Genomic DNA, 17,081 nt, shown 5'->3' on the forward strand with positions numbered 1-17,081 from the left:
CATATGCGCCCCACTTATGACGTGAACAGTGGCAACTTTAACACTTTTTTATGTCAAATCATGTCAAAAGGGGGGCGCATACTTAATGCAGGGGAGTGAAAATAACACCTTTTTTTTATAGAATTGATTAGGTTTGGTAGATCTATTATTAACCAGTCAAAATACTTTTGACCCACATCTAACCCCCCGGCCCCCGAATTTTGATAAGCTAGCAAAATGCGTGTAAACCGGGCCTTGGAGCCCAATGCAAAGTCCATCGAGTACGAGGCATGATGATGCCACGCACCAATCCGCTAAGCACTTGAGCTTGGTCATCCAAGAAGTAAGGTGCTATAAATGACGACTTCTCAAGGCGCAACGAGACGAGGTAAGTTTAGATTTTAATACCGGTTGTGTCCTGAATTGTTTCCCCGTGACACTAGGCACACGCATAATCAATGCTAATAATATATTTTTTGTGTTTCTTACTCAGGTACAAGCATATGCAATAGAAGACCGTTGATCTTTAGAGCATTATGAGGCGACCCACATGGTCCGAGCTTGTGCTGAATGGAAATTCCATACGTAGGAAAATACTTCAAAAATCAATGGTTTAACTTTTCTTGGCGAAACTTTAAATGAGGCTTGGCTGATTAAGGGCCTAGGATCATCCGATTAATGTTTTCTCAATAATATCTGGCTGTATAGTGGTAGCTTATAGGACCAGTGGATCCGATCAAGCTGACAAGTCACACGCATGCCCAAGAGAAGGATAAAAAAGAATTGAATATGTAAAACACCAACTACCATATGTATGGTAATCAGGTTCGTAGATCTTGTGGAACATAAAAATTCAAATCTATTACCCATGGTCCCACCCTCATCGGGGGATCATAGCCCCTTGATCAACGGTAAAGGGAAAAAACATCCTTTTTAAAGATATTTGAAACCAATCAACTCTTTCGGATTTGATAGGGTCCATCGCAAAAAGCATTCCGTGGCTGGTTTGTCACATGTCAAACCAGCCACCTCATGAATAAAGACAAATGCTTTTGTCTCCATTCATGAGGTGGGTGGTCTAATATGTGACGGACCATCCGCGAAATGCCTTCTGCTATGGACGCTAGCAATTCCCCAATTCTTTACATGCTTCAATCTTCCCAATGGGAGCTTCCGAACCGACTCGTCTCGTTGCGACTTGAGAAGTCGTTGCTAAGAGCAACTTTGGTGGGCACTCTTAGCTAAGTGAGTAGGTTGATAAAGCTCTTTGCCATGAAAACTTGCATATCTGAGCAAGGATTGGATTCCATTCTAGTCAAAGGCCGACCAAAATAAAGATTACTTCTTGCCCGGGCTTTTGGTGGTTGCGTATAGATCCGATCAATTATATTTTCATATCCTAGGGCTCCAAAATGTGTCCATGGATCCTGTAAGCAGCCTCGATACCGTCCGTTTAACTTCGGATTCGGATGGTCCATCGGACTGTCCGGGTCCATTGACACCCATACCTGAGGTCCATGTTTGGATCAGGATCCGATCACATACTTTCCCATGACCATCTGATAGTAGAGAGATGACTGAAGTTTCCTCTTCCGTAGCTTTTGCCTTGCATTTGCTCTGCGCGTGCAGTTTATCAGCTGCCTTTTGGATTACGCGCGTAGTCTATGTTTCGAGTCTCATATCTAATCCCGTTCAGACTCTCCGTCTTCATTGGGTTAAACCCTCAACCCTAAACCCTAATTCCAAACCCTAGCTCCTATTTTCCTCTTTTTTTTTTTTTTTTTAATTCCTTACCTTATTCTCTTTTTGGGTTTTAGTCTCGTTCGACAAAATCCCCAACATTGCTCGGTAATTCCTTAATCTGTTTAAATTTTCTATTTTGATTTTTTTGTTTCTTTTCTGTTCTGTTGTAAACTGATGAGGTTTCTAATAGAATCCATTTTAACAGTATTTGAAGGCGGTTGGACGAGGATTATTAGGGCTTCTTGCAGGTGGGTCTCTATTTCTTTTATCTTTTGAAGTTTTAGCGTCTTCTTGTCTTGAATTTTAAACAATTTAGGCCTAGTTTGTGTATTGGGAGTTTGATTTTTGAATTCAATTTGGATTAGTCCTACAAAAAAGTCGCTAATTTAATAAAAATTGCTCAAGTCCATCACTGATTCAATGTCTTAGCTAATTTAAACAATTCAGGCTTGGTTCCGGTATTGGGTGTTTATTTTTTTAGTGTCTTCTTGCATAATTTATACTACTTTGACCTTGTAGGGGCTTTACTAAATGCCTTCGGAGCTATTGTTTTGGGCGCACCTATTGGGATTGAGTAAGTGAAATAGTATTTACTTCAACAACCATCACAAGAGGAATTTTGGTCCTCACCATTAATAGTAGATAGGGTGATAGTTTGCTATATAATCTCTTAACATCTATTTCCTTGTTTGGAGGCCATCCATGATTCGTCAAGTTTATCCTGAAATCCATTCGTTTCATTTTTATGATAGGTAAATAATGTTTAAATTGATATTAGATTGTCACCAAATTATATGTGAAAAGTCCTAACAACATGTTCTAAGTATCTACATTTCACATTGGAGACAGGTACTTAACAAAGACTATTAACTGGTCCCTTCTGATGTCATTGTTCACTGTGAGTATCCCACCTTACCTTCTAAGCCAAATCTTAGTTCAATGCTCTTTTGCAAGATTTTTGCTTTATTAGTCATTTAATAGCTTAAACGGATATATTAGAAGCTCAAGATTGTCCTAAGGGCATCCAATCTACTTTTCAGTTTTATGAATGGCTGACCATCGCACCCGACAATCTATACTAAGAAGGGCGCGAAAGGGCTACTATACTAAGAAGGGTTAAACATAATAAGGAATTAGAATAGGATATTATTGTTTTTTTTTTTTTACAATTAACATTCTTTTAACCTTCTTTCAATGTAAATATTTCTCAAGGATATGGATTCTGGGTGAAATACCAAAATAAGCTAGAAGGGTGTTGGTGTAAGGTTGGACCCAATCATTGTAACAGGTAGATTTTTGGTAGTAAACTGCACCAACTTTAAGCTGGTAAAGATGTAGGGGATTGATTGTGTTAACATCCTCAAGGAAGTGAAGAACAAGATCCATAATCATATATAAACAAAAGAAATGAAAAGAGAATGCACAGATGAGTTTGCCTAGGGAGATTATGATAGGATGCAGGATTAAAGGTGATATCAATAACCTAGAGTGTACTTTTGAGTTTGATTTTGCTACGTGTTGCAAATGTGTTGCCTGGACGTGCAAATGAGTTTGATTTTGCAGCATTGATTGTGGTTTTGCACACATTGGTTGCTAAGTTCATTGCCAAACTATTTCATGATATGGTGTGGGTTTTTGTCTTTAGTGAAGCCTTTTTTAGAGTTGTACAAGGTGGCTGTCGACAAGAATGCGGTTGTATTAGATTGCTATGAATGGGTAGAGGGGAGAATATCGTGGAATATACTATTTAGACATAATTTCTTTGAAAGGCAGATAGAAAGGGTAGCCTGGTTATTGGAGTTATTGGAAGCCTGCTATATAAGGAAGATAGGAGATGACAAAAGGGTTTGGATCTCGAGCTCATCTGGTACTTTCTGCGTCAAATCATTTTATTTATAATAACATATTTTAAGTCAATGTATGACAACATAGTGAAAAGCCAGACTTGGAGTACCACTTCCTACAAGAAAGAGACATTATTTCTTTAGTTAGAGACCTGCTAATTAATAGACATAGGTGTTGGAATTACAATTTACACTTATGGCCAATGGTTAGTTGGAAGGATATAGAAGGAAGAACACTTTTTATGTACTATCCTGATCATATTTTCTATGAAAGAACTGAAGTTAGATAACCTAACCTAAAGGCGGCATTGGCTATGGTTTTACGCACAAGTCATTGCTAAATTCTGTTTCTATGCCATTTCATCGAATGTTAGTGCATATTGTAGGTCTATGTGTTGTAGCGCTGTAAAAGGTCAAAGTGGGGAACCAATTTCAATTTCTACAATGTAAGGGATTTCAAGTCTGTCTCTAAATGATGAGGTGGGCATAGTTAGAGTTGGTCGATTTAAACTGTGTCTAAAAACATTTGAATCATTAGATGGTAAAACGAAAAGAATATATTGAAGAGATATCATTTCTCGGTGAACCCCTCCAACAGGCAGGTGACATCAAACTTAGCTTTGATGGAAGGTCTAGAGGTAGTCTGGGATTGGTTGGCATTGGTGGTGCTTAAGGAATGGCGGGAGAGAGATTATTAAGAATTTTCAAGCCCTGTGAGTGTGAAATATTCAAATAAGGCTTCAAATAAGGCGGCTGTACATGGATACCAGAAATCCATGTACAGCCTTACTTGAAAAGAAAAAATTGCCAGAAATCCCAATTTGGGTTCGTCTTCCTGGGCTTCACCTCAAATTCTGGAACCCTCACTGCTTGAGTAGAATTGGAAGCATGATCGGAAAGCCACTTTACATGGATACCCACACAGCTGAAACTTCAAGACTCCACTTTGCAAGAATTTGCATCCAAATTTCAGCTGAGCAAGACCTCCCTGATTCTATAAAGCTTAAAACTTCCTCTGGGGAGATCATTCAAGAAATTGTTTATGATTGGAAGCCCAAGGCATGTTCTAGGTGCAAAGATTTCAGCCATTCTTTGGAGAATTGTACCTTAATTTCTTCTCATGTGGTCCCCAAAAAGGTTTGGAAACCTGTCCAAAAGAGTGTAGTCCCTGAGCAAGCTAAGTCTTCTCCCGAAAATCTTCTTCCTACCTGTAGGAGCTTGCCTCCTAATCAGAATCTTCTCTATAACAGATTTGATGCCCTCTGTGATCAAGGAAATATGGTATCCAAGGGAGAAACCATCACCCCGATTCCCCCAGACGCAATTGACAAAGGCAAAGCAACTGTGATAACAAATGTGATTAATAGTAGTAAGCCCCCATTAGATAGCCCATTATCTAATTCAGCTTCTATTCCCTGTTCTTCCAATGGAGAACCCTGGAATTTAGTCTCAAAAAAGAAAGGGAAGGTTTTACCTTTTGTTCCTCCCCTTCCTGGGTTTCGAACTCCACCAGCTTTCAAAGGCCTTATCCCTGGAAGGTTCTGATCCTCAGTGGGCTATAGCTACTTTTCTCCGGTCCTTGCTTGGTGGGTTGCTATTGTCCCCCCTGCAGTGTGGGAGCTTTGCCCATGTTTCGGGCTTGTCTTGTATCTTGGGGTTTCGCCCTGTTTTGTTGCTTTTGTTTGGCTTGTTGCTTCTTTGTTTTCCCCTTTATGTTAGGGATTGCTCTCTTGCTCCTTGTATATCTTTCGATTTCAATTAATATATCTGGTAGGGGTCCTGCCTAACCCCAGCTTACCCATCAAAAAAAATAAGGCGGCTGTACAGAGCCTATACAAGATATATGCTTATAAAATGCACTAGATGCTAATAAAACGCATTAGATTCTAAGATAGATGCAGAGTATCTCTACAAGGTTTGCTAAGGTGATTGAGGAAGCTGAGAGAAAGTGCACAGCTTCGGTTGTCACTAGTCATTAGTCAAACTGTAAACAGATTTTGTAAAGCTGCAGAAGGGAACACATCTATATTGGACTCACGCTTTGTCCATTGCATATGCCTAATGTTATAAGACATTGGACGTGAAAAACTCTCCTGGAATATTCAAAAAGGGTCCGAGAATGATAAATGTTTCTGTATTCAAGTGGGGGAAAAACTTTATCGTTTCCAGGGCGAAAATTATGGTGTTTGCTGACTGCCTAGTCTAGGCTCTGCTAACTGTATGGATGATGGTGTTGCAGAGGCTCTCCTCACTCCTGAGTCCACTCGTATATTATTTTAGCCCTTGAAAAAGCTCTTGAGATCAATTGAACATTAAGATAAGATCGAAGTAGAAGGTCAACTTGTAGGAATTTAGCGTTTAAAAGATGTCGGAGAGAAGAATCATGAGTGATTTTACTCTCAGGATTAGGTTTTCTTCGTGAATTATTAATTTACATAAATGCCTTTAATTAGCCAACTATCAAGTGGCAACTATGGGAAATGGATATGAACACACTAAACACAGATGATACTTACATTAGCCAACTATCAAGTGGCAACTATCGGAAAAGGAAGTAAGGATAAATGCTACTTACACCATCTCTAATAGGGCTGTCATGAACAAGCCAACCGATTATTCCCTTTATATTAGGTAAAGAAACTCATGTAGTACCAGCTCTCTTTCCCAATCTAGATTTGTGTATATCCCAAACAACTTTATAGGGGCCTTAGCTTGATTCTTGCATCACAACATCAACTTTCATGCCGGAATGGGAATGAATACACATTTAATGGCAGTGTTTTGAAACTCGAAATTGACTTAAAACTAGTTGGTGCAGATTTTTGAGTTACGCTGGGAGAAGTTTTTGAAAAATTGGTTATATCACACATTCCGTGGGAAAATATAACTTCAATAATGTGAAATTTTAGTTGGTTTAAATTTTTAAAGACAACTAGGGACGTTTGTTGAAGTTTTAGTTGCTTTAAATTTTTAATGAGAACTAGTGATGTTTGTACCACTAATTGATGTACAGATACATCATATGCCGCTTCACTGGGAAATAACGGAATACCCCCATTTGGATCTATTAAAAATAGTTTCAAGACCCAAATCTAAAAGGATAAAAAGTCAACTCTCCAGTTATAGTACAAAATTCGGAAAAAGGGTCGGGTCAAAATCTTAAATTCCAAACGGTGGGGTATTTTTCCGATTTTAAAAATTCATAAATTTTAGCATGTCCAAACATTATTAAATCCCAAAAGTCACGTAAAAATCTCATAATTTGATCTCCAAAATTTTTTCATCTTGTCAAGCCTGGTGAACACACTGGTCAACAGTCAGCACAGTCATTTCAGCTGACTAATATTGATTTTCTTTAAGTAAATATTGGATCTTTTACATATTTAGTTCATTTAGTTCTTTCTTATATTTTTCTAACAATTTCTGTTTTTTTTTTTGTGGAGTTTTTCCATATTTTTAACTATGAAAAACAATTCCCATTGTTTTTAGCGAAACAGAAAGTTTAAAACGAAATTGCAATGGAATGACTGAGATGACCGAAACGTGCCATCCCTGTTACGAAAATGAAATGGTCACCTGAACGAAATTGACAACTTATTTTAAGTTGGAGTAGGCGTCAAATCATTTTATTTAGAACAACATATTTTAAGTCAATGCATGACAACATAGTGAAAAGCCAGATTTGGAGTAGAGTACCACCTCCTATAGAGAAGAGATATTATTTCTCTTGGTAATTGATGAGGTTTCTTTAATTAGCGATCTGCTAATTGACATAGATGTTGGAAGCACGATTTACACTTATAGCCAATGGTTAGTTGGAAGGATATAGAAGGAAGAACACCACTTATGTATTATCCTGACCGTATGTTCTAAGAAATAACTGTAGATTGATAACCTAACCTAAGTCGGCATTGGCTATGGTTTTACGCCAAGTCATTGCTAAATTCTGTTTCTACACCATTTCATCTAATGCTAGTGCATATTGTAGGTCTCTTTGTTGTAATGCAGTCAAAGATCATAGTTAACGAACCAATTTCAATTTCTACAATGCAAGGGATTTCAAGTCTGTCTCTAAATGTTGAGGTGGGCGTAGTTAGAGTTGGTCAATTTCCCTGCACAGAGTTTGGAGTTCTGTGCTGTACATATTTTTTATGGCTCGATGGCCATCAAATGAAGAACATATGTAAACTTGTCAATTTCATATAAGGATTTTGTTTCTAAAAACAGTTTAATTATCAAGTGCTAATAGGAAAAGAATATATTAAAGAGTAATCATTTCTCGGTGAACCCCTCCAACTGGTGGGAGACATCAAACTCAACTTTGATGGAAGGCCTAGAGGTAGTCGGGATTAGTTGGCATTGGGGTTGTTTTAAGGAATGTCAGGAGAAAGTTTATTAAGGTATTTTCAAGCCCTGCCAGTGTGAAATATTCAAATATGGTTGGCATTGGGGGTGTTTTGAGGAATTTCAGGAGAGAGTTTATTAAGGTATTTTCAAGCCCTGTGAGATATTCAAATAAGGCGGCTGTACAGAGCCTATACAGGATATATGCTAATAAAATGCATTATATGCTAATAAAACACATTAGATTCTAAGATAGATGCAGAGTACCTATACAAGGTTTGATACGGTGATTGAGGAAGCTGAGAAAAAGTGCACAGCTTAGGGTGTCACTAGTAATTAGTCAAACTATAAACAGATTTTGCAAAGCTGTAGAAGGGAACACATGTATATTGGACTCATGCTTTGTCCATTGCATATACCTAACGTTATATGACATTTGACTTGAAACACTCCTCAGGAATATTCAAAAGGAAAGGGTTCGAGAATGATGAAAATTTTCTGTATTATTGTAGGTGTACAACTTTATCGTTTCCAAAAGCGAAAATCATGGTGTTTCTGACTTGCTAGTGTAGGCTCTGTTGACTGTATGGTGATGCCGTTGCAGAGGCTCTCCTCGATCCAGTAGTATCTGATTTTAGTCCTTGAAAAAGCTCTTGAGATCAATTGAACCTTAACATAAGATTGAAGTAGAAGGACAACTTGTAGAAATTTAGGGTTTCAACTTTCCCGCTTCGGTACCATGTTAAAAGCCGGTAAACATGTTGGGGAGAAGAATCATGAGTTATTTTCCCCCAGATTAGGTTTTCTTTGTCATTTATTTATTTACATAAGTGCCCTTAATTAGCCAACTATCTAGTGGAAACTATCCAAAAAGGAAATAAAGACAAGTGATACTCAAACTATCTCTAATAGGGCTTTCATGATCAAGGCAACCAATTATTCCCTTCATATTAGATAAAGAAACTCATGTACAACCAGCTCTCTTTGTCAATCTAGAATTGTGTATATCCCAAACAGCTTTATCGGGACCTTAGCTTGATTCTTGGAATTGAAATTTGTATGCATGCATCACAACATCAACTTTCATGCAGGAATGCATCCACATTTCATTTCGGTGTTTTAAAGCTCAAAATCGACTTAAAACTAGTTGGTGCAGTTTTTTGAGTTAGGCTGGGACAAGTTTTTGAAAAATTGGTTAAATCACATATTCCGTGTAAAAATATAACTTCAATAAATGTGAAATATTTGTTGGTATAAATTTTTAAAGACGACTGGGGATGTTTGTTGAAATTTTAGTTGCTTTAAATGTGTATTGAGAACTAGGGATGTTTGTACCACTAATTGCTGTACAGATACATTGTATGCACACAAAGTATAGAAGCACAAACTACCGCAATATATATATGGATAATACATCATTGTCTAACACTTCCTCTGATACTGGTGTCCGTGGCTCAATAAATGGCCATTTGTTCCCTTAATAAGAATGTTTGGTGTAGCTCATGAAAATTTTGATTAAATGTAATCTTAATCACAGTGATGCTGTCTCCATGTAGGTCAGAGGATATAGATGACTCCCCAGGTCTTTGAAGTTCCCTACAATCACACTTCAAGTGTTAGACATATGTTGCCCTTGAGTACTTTGCCCATTCAGAAGAATCCATGTAACATAGGGGGGTGAAGTATGAGTTAACATCCCTAGTTTCATTAGCTAGATTTAGATATTGAATGGCCCCAACATTCAGCTTGTAGCTATGAAGTAACAAGGTTTTGTTATGTTATTGATTACTGCACCATGTACTTTTGTAACATGGAACCTGTATTGAAATTCCTAGACATGAAAGTCTGATTTCCAAATTTTGTAGATATATGTATGATCTGATTTTCCTTTTCCTTTTCCTTTATCAGTGTCTATGATCCTATTGTTGACGTATATTATGTGATAGTATATGTACTTATTTCTATTACTAAATTTTTTTAACCTTATATCATATCTATGTGGAAATACCTGGATCTTGATTTTCCTTGGTTCATTGTGTTGTACATCTGTTGTTTTTTATTTGATATGTTAGTTTAATGATTGAAATTGTTTTGGTAGACTGTCCCTGCAGCCTCTGTTTTTGGGTCATCATGGAAGGATTGACAACGTCTAGTTGCTCATTCTGAGTAAGTGGTTCTTCTTGTATTTTTTTGTTATCGGAAATGAAAAATTCTAAAGGAAAAGGACTCAGATGTTATTCATATTCTTTATACGGAATCTGAGATAGGGGAGTACACATTTATTCCAATCAGATAAATCATAAATCGCAAGAACTTTCTCTCATTTTTGTTTCATTATGGAGGTTTCCTTCCAAAATGCTTTTATGTTTCTGGAGGGCATAAGTCGATGCCCACCAGGTATCCATTTTGGCCCCATACTTGCTCATTTTTAACAGCTTTTCAAGATCTGTGATCTTTATTTCTAAAACTGTTAGTAAATTCCCCATTTCGGGCCTAAAAAATTGTGTGAAGGCTTGGTGGCAAAATTAGATTATTTCAAACCCTATGGAGGGGATTACTCCCATCTTTTTTGTCCCTTTCCATGCTTGAATTGTTAACCAGTAAGACATAGGAGTAGAGCTGATTTCTTGACCCACTTGGAACCACTTATACAACCAAATAGAAGTGGGCATGAGGCTGACTCTTAACTTCATTTAAGAGGCTTTCTTAGCTCTAGCTTTTATTAAGATGCTAACATAAACTCAGATGCTATCCTCCCATTTTCTAATGACTCTTTATCTTCTTGAGTAACTACTCGTGTATAACTTGAATACCATAGAAGATGGATAGAAATACAAATGATAAACCAAATGTCCGATAGACCGAATGTCCTCAACACGGATATTGTCAATGTTATTGAGTCACTAGTTCGTGAATTCGAGCTCCGTTTCTATGTGAATTCTTCCCGACTCGCAAGATTTAGTTTTTCAAGACATAATTTCTTGGGTTGGAGTTCCCTATCATGGGGTCCCAAACGCTTTAACTACCCCTCAATCGGACTTTCCATCTCCTATGCAACCCTTGGGTAAATATTTTCAGAGGTGGTTTGGGAAGGTTCTCGCTCGACCATAGTAGCTTTCTAATGCCCATCCTATGACCTTGGAAATGATGGCCAAGAACATCAGTTTTTCCCCATTGTGGCTACAACTTTGATGATAGATCATTTGTATCAGTGTATCATCGTCAAATTTGCACCATCACGACTTAAGTTCAAGTACTTCACTGAGACGATCAAGATGGTGTGGAGGGGTCAATGGGGATGTCCGTCGAAGATGGCTTTCTGCTGTTCTAGTGTAAATTGGAGGTGGACTTTGTCTATCAGGTGGCAAAGAGTTTGTGGAGGATTTGTAAAAGACAATGTCCACTGCTGATTTTCTCCTATGACATTGTCAATACAGTGGCAAAGAGTTTGTGTAGGGTGGGGAAAAAGAACCCTTTCTTTTATGGTCGTATAATGCCAAGGGGCAGGGGAGAAAATCAGCAGAGTTGAGATGGCTGAAAGTGAGTGGCTTCACCTTATTTTCTCATCATTGGAAAGAAAGGCTCCGATAATGTTTTCAATGGTTTTTGAGGCCCATGCCTCGAGGTGCACTCTAAATGGCCTAAGGCCTTGATGAAGAGGTGAAATGCTTTTGAGACATATGCCTTAGGCCACTATGCATACTGTGGTGCTTTGAGGCGTACCCCTTAGTATGACTAAAGTCTGAAGTGTACGCTTCACAGGTTGTGCGACTAAGAGCCGTGAGTTACAGTACAGTGAACTTAGAATGTGGGGTTTTTTAACCCAAGCATTATTTAAATGTTAAGTGTGGGTGGGTGGGTTGGGGCGTACGGATATAGACCCCTAAAGGATTTAAAGATGCCATAGGGAGAGCCATTGATGAGGACAAAGAACCAAGCAGAAGAAATGAATTCGAAATACACCCACATTTGTTATTTACACAATACATGGAATCTCTGTTTGGTGTGGATTATGCCTATAGGGCCTGATGGTAGCCCACCAAATCAACAGCCGCAATCACCACAGTTGCTACTGCACATCTTGTACAAATGGGCTGGTGAACCTCAACTCAATGATGCAAGATATGTAGATATGGGCATTTTGAAGCTCAGCTTACTGACGCAAGATAGGTAGATAACATGGATTTTCTTGTAATCAGCTGGTTAGGTTGTGATGATTTTCTGTTTCAAAATGAGATGGCAAACATAATTAACATCCTGGGTTGTGACTGTCCCATATATGGTCGTTGCCTAAATTGTTTGAACCTAATGAATTGGACTCTGTTGTGTTTGAACCTAAATTACCTTTCAAAAAAAACATTAAAATGAAATGCACATTAAATCAAACATGTTAAAGAGATAAAATTGGGAAATTAATGGAAATACCTTGGCGCGGTGACTATGATCTCCTTCCTGAAATCGCCAGAGGTTAGGGATAAGGAGTGGGCGTTCCAGAGCCTCTTGCCTCCGTTAAGGAAAGAGGCGAAAGAGGCTCCTCCACCGGTGAGGGGTGAAAACGAGATCTCTGAAGTGTGAGAACCTTATGGGAATACAGAGATGGTGAAAATGGAGAGCATCATGATAGTTGCTGTTGATTTCTCTTCAAGGTTGGCAAGAAGAACAGCAGTTTTTACTTCTTTTTTATGGGCAAGCTGGGGATTAGGCAGGACCCCCGACCATTTTTTTCAAGGTTTTTACATTGTGGCCCAACAAATGGACAGTTTGGATCATAGGGTCACACAATGTAAAATCTATCATTATAAAATGAAGGTCTATCTTTGTATAAAACTTGAACTGCAATGGTTCAAGTTACTTATTTTCATGGGTAATCAAGTAATGCCAAAGCAAAAATTTTGGAAAAGTTCTTGCCAGGGGAGCAGTTACCACCCAAGACTCGGCCAAATGGATAAAGAAAACTCCATCATAAATTGGTAATTTACACATTACGTGTGCATAAAGTCTGGTATTTTTCAGAAAGTACAGTGGGGCCATAAGATGACTTAAACCGTTCATTTGTTGGATCAGATAGTACAAAGGCGTTATTGTTGTAAGCCCTTACAAAAGAAAAAAATCCTAAAAATGAATCGCACCCCCTTTCTCGGTAAACACTGCTGCGCCTAAAAACCTTGAAAAAAAGTGGTCGGGGGTCCTGCCTAATCCTCAGCTTGGCCATAAAAAAAAAGTAAAAACTGTTGTCACCCCCTTTTTCGGTAAAAACTGCTGCGCCTAACAACCTTGAAAAAAATGGTCGGGGGTCCTGCTTAATCCCCAGCGTGCCCATAAAAAAAGGAAGTAAAAACTGCTGCTCTTGTTGCCTACCTTGAAGAGAAATCAACAGCAACTATCATGGTGCTCTCAATTTTCACCATCTCTGTATTCCTATCAGGTTCCCACACTTAGGAGATCTCCTTTTCACCCCTCACCGGTGGCGGAGCCTCTTTCGCCTCTTTCCTTAACTGAGGCAAGAGGCTCTGGAATGCCCATTCCTTATCCGTAACCTCTGGCGATTTCAGGAAGGAGATCATAGTCACCGCGCAAAAGATATTCCCATTAATTTTCCCATTTTATCTCTTTGACATGTTTGATTTAATGTGCATTTCATTTTAGTGTTTTTTTAAAGGTAATTTAGGTTCAAACACAACAGAGTCCAGTTCATTAGGTTCAAACAATTTAGGCAACGACCATATACGGGACATTCACAACCCATGATGTTAATTATGTCCGCCATCTCATTTTGAAACAAAAAATTATCACAACCTAACCAGCTGATTACAAGAAAATCCATGTTATCTACCTATTTTGTGTCACTAAGTTGAGCTTCAAAATGCCCATATCTACATATCTTGCATCATTGAGTTGAGCTTCACCAGCCCATTTGTACAAGGTGTGCAGTAGCAAGTGTGGTGATTGCGGCTGTTGATTTGGTGGGCTACCATCAGGCCCTATAGACATAATCCACACCAAACAGAGATTCCATGTATTGTGGAAATAACAAATGTGGGTGTAGGAACATGATCATATATAGAACACCAAAAGGAATGACCACTGTCGGTTGATTTGGGTTGTTCTACTTACATAATCAGATTTTCCAATTTAAACCTAAATTTTCTTAATGAAATGTGAATTTGACCAATAATTCATCGCTTTCTCATATATTATGTGTAAATCTTGTGAGAAATTCAAAATTATTGAAAAAGACATTGTATTGAAAATTGAATTCACATCTTAATTTAGCAAACACATGCATTGCACCATTCATCCATGTTTCTTGCTGTTTCTTATTTTGAAAATGGGCATATGCATTCATGATGTAAATAATAAAAACATGCATTTTTTCCAAATTTTACTGTTCCCAAACATTTTACAAAGTTTTTGAACATTTGCCTTGTCGAATAATTACCGAACTCGAACTTTGTAACTTTGGTTTCAACTCTTAGTATGCTTGATATAAGTTATCTTGCAAACATTGTCATAAATATTTGCCTTGGGAATTTCTCAGGAAGTGTATATCTTGGAAGATTTAAAATTCTTTTTTGTTACTTTTGGGTTTATATTGGAAAAAAACTGGAAAATGGAATATTTAAGAATGAGAAAACGGTTCCTACACATATGTGTAGAGAGTTCTCTACACACTAGCTTAAAATACAGTGGGGGCCCACATTGTTTGGGTGATCCAAGCCATCCATTTTAAAGGCCCTCACATAGATAGGGTGTCTACAAAAAATCAGATCCATAGGATCATCCCAACCCTACGATTTGTGGAGGTAAAATGGATGTCTTTAAACCTTCACAAATTAGTCCATTTTTTGCCTCCACAATTCGAATGGTTAGGATGATCCTATGGATGTGATTTTTTGTGGACACCCTATCTATGTGAGGGCCTTAAAAATGAATGGTTTGGATCACCCAAATAATGTGGCCCCCACTGTATTTTAAGCTAGTGTATAGATAACTTATCTACACGTGTGTAGGAACCGTTTTCTCATTTAAGAATATATAATTAAAGAAAACATTAAAAAAATACCATAAAATTATCGAGACATTTTTCCTAGTAAATGATAAAAATGAAAATATCGTGGTATTTTCTACAATCTCGGGATTATTTCCGGATTTTGTCGTTCATCAAAATGTCGCGAGAAAATTCAATATTTTGAAAAAGTTGGAGATATTTGTTGCTGTTTGCAAGTACACAGCAGATAAATCAGATCTATCTGACAACTTTTACCGGTAGTATTAATTGTATAATGAAAACCCTTCAGTTTAACTGGATTTCTACACTTTAAACCTGATTCATTTGATCCAGCAGTTACAAAATTCCTATTTTCCTGTGTTCTTATGGTTTGGTTGTTTCACTTTGGTATTTTCCCTTGAGACAGCTAGATCTTGCCTGTAGTTTCTCTTTTATTTCTCTTTTATTAATAAACCCAATCATTCAAACAAACAAAAAATTATTCATTTGATTTGGATTTACAGGGAGCGTTCAACTGGGGCAATTCTTCAAGCATTAAGATATGAAACCATGAATGATCCTCGTGATCGCATTGAAATGGCTCACAGCCATGCTTTCTATATGCCATCACTTCTGAGACAACCTTGACTATCTCATACTCCAGAGAGCCGTATCAGGCAGGGGAATGAATTCTGTTGTAATGTGTTAATTCATTCAATTTTTAATCTGAGTAAGTGTGCTTGTAAAAGGATCTTGTAGTTCTGTATTGCTTAATATAGTTAGAAATTCTTGTGTCAATTTTTCTGGACTGCGTGAATAGACTAAACAAAGAACCCACAAAGAATTCGAGTTGGTATTTGTTTTTCATTGCCAATGCCAAGAAAAATCAGTGTCTGTTGGAGGGAAATTCTTGTTTGTATCCTCTTTAAACTGTTCTCTCTAGAAGCATACTTGGGTTTTTGGATCGTTACAAAATTCCTATTTTCCTGTGTTCTTATGGTTTGGTTGTTTCACTTTGGTATTTTCCCTTGAGACCAGCTAGATCTTGCCTGTAGTTCCTCTTTTATTAATAAACCCAATCATTCAAACAAACAAAAAATGATTCATTTGACTTGGATTTACAGGGAGCTTTCAACTTGGGGCACTTCTTCAAGCATTAAGAGATGAAACCATGAATGATCCTCGTGATCGCATTGAAATGGCTCACAGCCATGCTTTCTATATGCCATCACTTCTGAGACAACCTTGACTATCGCATACTCCAGAGAGCCGCATCAGTCAGGGGAATGAATTCTGTTGTAATGTGTTAATTCATTCAATTTTTAATCTGCGTGAGTGTGCTTGTAAAAGGATCTTGTAGTTCTGTATTGCTTAATATAGTTAGAAATTCTTGTGTCAATTTTTCTGGACTGCGTGAATAGACTAAACAAAGAACCCACAAAGAATTCGAGTTGGTATTTCAGCCCATAGGGAGAATTCAAGAACCTGAGTAGATGCAAAATCATTGAATTACAAGAAATTTACATGATCATGCTGTGCCTTTTGTTTTTCATTGCCAATGCCAAGAAAAATCAGTGTCTGTTGGAGGGAAATTCTTGTTTGTATCCTCTTTAAACTGTTCTCCCTAGAAGCATACTTGGGTTTTTGGATCTTGGGTAAAAAATTTCCCTGAGAATTGACTTTTCCAGCATTTATCAACTCATTTTCCATGGAATTTTTTAATCGATTAAAAAATCTGCCCCATTGATTTGTTATCCCTAGTTCAATCCCAGTTTACCTTTCAAAAGAAGCAAACAAATCATAAATCAAAAGCTACATCAAATTTTCAAGAGGAATGCTAGACTGAAGGAGCCCTTGCAAAATTGAGATGAAAGGCCTCCCCATTGGCTGCACGTCACTCTAAAATGTAAACGAGTGTTAATGCACTTTGGTGAAGTGCAGCCAATGGGAGAGCCCTTTCATCTCATTTTTTGCAAGGGCTCCCATCAGTCTAGTATTACTCAAACTTTAATAATAGAAAACCAACCCAATAGCACTATAACAACCACTGTCTACTGTAGCATGGAGTGGGTCTGTGAGGGAAGTTCTTTTTTATATGTGAAATTATATGTAAACTCTTCTCCCTATAAGCTCACTTAGGTTTTTTTGGATCTAGGGTAAAAACTTTCCCTGAAAATTGACTT

The 17,081-nt window shown here is 37.7% G+C and overlaps 1 long non-coding RNA gene across 12 annotated transcripts; it reads left to right on the plus strand.

Moving 5' to 3' along the window:
* Positions 1-1,164: 1,164 nt before the first annotated feature.
* On the plus strand, positions 1,165-16,297 carry LOC143854546 (uncharacterized). Of its 12 annotated transcripts, none has more exons than XR_013237548.1 (8): positions 1,165-1,693; positions 1,797-1,827; positions 1,928-1,970; positions 2,242-2,296; positions 2,572-2,620; positions 10,009-10,076; positions 15,423-15,628; positions 16,023-16,297. It is a non-coding gene; the product is annotated as an uncharacterized LOC143854546 (long non-coding RNA). The 12 variants fall into 12 exon arrangements; XR_013237570.1 differs by having other exon boundaries at positions 10,022-10,076; XR_013237650.1 differs by having other exon boundaries at positions 1,165-1,827.
* Positions 16,298-17,081: the final 784 nt, after the last annotated feature.

This window comes from Tasmannia lanceolata, unplaced genomic scaffold (genome assembly GCF_043159265.1).
Source record: "Tasmannia lanceolata isolate RefF3 unplaced genomic scaffold, GAP_Taslan_0.1 ptg000002l, whole genome shotgun sequence".
Lineage (NCBI taxonomy): Eukaryota > Viridiplantae > Streptophyta > Magnoliopsida > Canellales > Winteraceae > Tasmannia > Tasmannia lanceolata.